Source organism: Desmodus rotundus, chromosome 6 (genome assembly GCF_022682495.2).
Source record: "Desmodus rotundus isolate HL8 chromosome 6, HLdesRot8A.1, whole genome shotgun sequence".
Classification (NCBI taxonomy): Eukaryota; Metazoa; Chordata; class Mammalia; order Chiroptera; family Phyllostomidae; genus Desmodus; species Desmodus rotundus.
The window spans coordinates 59,203,113-59,206,251 of record NC_071392.1 but is presented as its reverse complement, the minus strand read 5'-3'; the positions used below and the strand labels follow the sequence as shown (position 1 = coordinate 59,206,251).

The 3,139-nt window shown below is 38.9% G+C and overlaps 1 pseudogene; it reads right to left on the bottom strand.

Annotated features, from left to right (window-relative positions):
• Nucleotides 1-200: 200 nt before the first annotated feature.
• Nucleotides 201-1,128, bottom strand: LOC112300203 (serine/threonine-protein phosphatase 2A catalytic subunit beta isoform pseudogene; annotated as a pseudogene).
• Between the last annotated feature and the right edge of the window lie 2,011 nt (nt 1,129-3,139).

The following is a 3,139-nucleotide window of genomic DNA, read 5'->3' as shown; positions in this document are numbered from 1 at the left end:
CATTGTGTTAAATGCTCATCATTAGTATGGCACATTTTGGTCCATAACATAGTATAATGCCAAGACAGAATCCAATTCCCAATTTGTTACAGATACACATAGATTACTGTAACTTCTTGTGTGTGTGTGTGTGTGTGCGTGTGTATTTTTTAAGCCAGTATACTTCTACATACTAAGGCAGGTTTTTTCCCAGGAGGAATTTATAGGAAATAGTCTGGAGTGTGCCAGGTAACAGGAGGCTCTCTCTCCCCGACAAGGTGCTAGGTCAAACTGAAGGAAGGAATATTTTAAAGTGTCATCTAATTCCGTGATAGCAGCCTGGTTTCCAAAACCATAACAGTATTTGGGTGCACTGAAAATGGTAACCACATTCAGATCATGACACCAATTATATATCCCTCCATTACAAGCTGCTGAGCATGAGAAACCAGTGTGAGACCACTGGCATGATTAAATGTTTCAGAAATGTTTTGTCCAAATGTGTAGCCAGCACCCTGCAGTGAAATACCCCATCCATCATAATCATCAGGATCTGACCATAACAGATCACACACTGGGCCCTCATGTGGAACTTCTTGTAAATGATCAAGGGCTCTTATATGATCCAGGGTATCTATGGATGGAGAGAGGCCACCATGGAGACAGAATATCTGTTGATCTACTAAAGCTGTAAGTGGAAGATAATCAAATAGATCTGTAAAATATCTCCAGATATTGGCATTTCTGTACTTTCATAGGCATTCATCATAAAAGCCATGTACTTGGGAAATTTGTCGGTTTTCGTGGTTTCCTCTCAATATTGAAATGAGTTCTGGATAACGCACATTTAATGCTACAAGAAGAGTCACAGTCTCCAATGAATAATAATCTCTGTCTACATAGTCGCCCATGGACAGATAGATAGTTTGTATCGGGTGATTTTTCTTCAATTCTAAAGAGTTCCATAAGATCATGGAATAGACCATGAACATCTCCACAGACAGTAACTGGACAACGAACCTCTTGCACATTTGATTCTTCTGTTAAAATTTCCTTAGCCTTTAAGCACAGCGTCCGCACTTCATTCTCGTTTAGCTGTTTACACTCATTCAGCTGCTGGACCCACTGGTCCAGCTCCTTAGTGAACGCCTCGTCGCCTGTGGCAGCCGGATCCCCGCCTCCCCGCCCCGCCCCATCCACCCTCCACTCCTGCACCGCTCCCGTCTTCAGCCACTACCCCAGCTCCTACCGAAAGAAGCAGCTGCTGGAGAGCGCAGTCGCAGGCCACCAGCTCCGCCCAAGCCCAGCAGACAGCTCTGGAGGGGCGCAGCCTCCCGGAAACCCTGAGCCGTCCTTAGCCACGGGGTCACGAGCCTCGGGAGTGGGGAGGTGGGGTGAGCGCAGCGTGGGGATCCAGTGCACCTTCCGCCTGACCATGGCCAACTGCCTCCATCACCTCCCACCTGTCCACAGGCCTCTCCCAATGTTTTCCTGATTCAGAAAACAAATTTAATCTGAATTATATCATTATTTAATGATATAATTATATTAAGCTTTTAATAACATAGTACTCCATATTTGGAAACATAAACTATTTCTTATCCCACACAAATTTACAGATAATTTCAGTGATTAAAAATAAACTCTATTTACGAATATTGTACCATCCTTGCATCCCTGGGATGAATCCCACTTGATCATGGTGTATGATCTTTTTAATGTATTGCTGGATGCGGTTTGCCAATATTTTGCTGAGGATTTTAGCATCTATGTTCATCAGTGATATTGGCCTGAAGTTTTCTTTCTTTGTTATGTCTTTATCTGGTTTTGGGATTAGGATGATGTTGGCTTCATAAAACGAGTTTGGGAGTCTTCCATCTTCTTGACAACAAATGAAAAAAGCAAACAAAATATAACTAGAGACATTGAAATTAAGAACATTGTAACAATAGCCACAGGGGAGTGGGGAGGGGATAGTGAGAAGAGGGGATTACAGGAACTACTATAAAGGACACAAGGACAAAATCAAGGGGGAGGGTAGAGGTGGGGGAGGGAGGTGGGTCTGGCTGGGGTGGGGTGGAGGGAAGAGGAGAAAATGCAGACAATTGTAACTGAATAAAAATAAATAAATTAATTTAAAAAACAAAAAACAAAATGCAATAATAAAGCTAATAAAGCACTATGGAACAAAAAACCCCTCTATTTTCAGTAACTAAATTAGTTTTAAAATTCTTATTTAGACAGCATCTAAATTAAAGACTCTAAGAATAGTAAGTAAACTTGCTATATTCTGCATTTTTGGTTAAAACATTTTTTTTTATTTTGATGTTTTCCTTTATTCACCAGGGGAAACAATCTAATTTTCTTATGATAGGGAAAATATTACTTCTCCAACCTCATTACTAATCCTGATCACTGCCTGAAATACTCTTTGTACTTTTTATTTTTATCCATCTGCCCGAGATACTATTTTTTTCATATTTTTCATCTTGATCTTTTTTTGAAGACCAACTCAAAGGTCCTGTATGATCCCCCTGGGTCTTCCTCAACATTTCTTTCTAAACAGTTGGACTCTTTTATAGTAGGTTATCTCAAATATGTTCATATCTCCTTCTATATTGTGAGATCTTTAAGGGCAAGTATTATATTGTGTTTATATTTTCAGGATCTGGAAAAGTAGCTGGAACAAAATAAATGTCTATAAACATTTAATGAAAAGATAAACTGATATTGAGATTAAGACCATAGGAAAAAAGGTAAGACCTAGAAGGTAAACAAAATAGTTTTTCCTCTGAAAAAGGAGGGAAGGAAATTATAAATATATGGTATGTATTTGTCCTTCATGAAAAAGCTTTCTCCATTTCAAAGGTGGGACTTAAAAAAAATATGTTGGGAAGAAAACTGGTTCAAATAATTATGAATTTGTGTTCAAGGCATTCATATATTTAATTTGGCCAAAGTACAAATGTGAATAATTTAACAAGATATTCTCCAATGAACCAGGAACATACCCAAAGGAATATGATTCAGAAATGTAGAGAATTGCTTAATGGGGTGATTAACATTAGACCAGACTGTTCTGAGAAAGAATACATTCAGATAAATCCCATTTTAGGACCATGGTTGAACAACAAGCATGTAAAATCTTAAATGCCTGCAA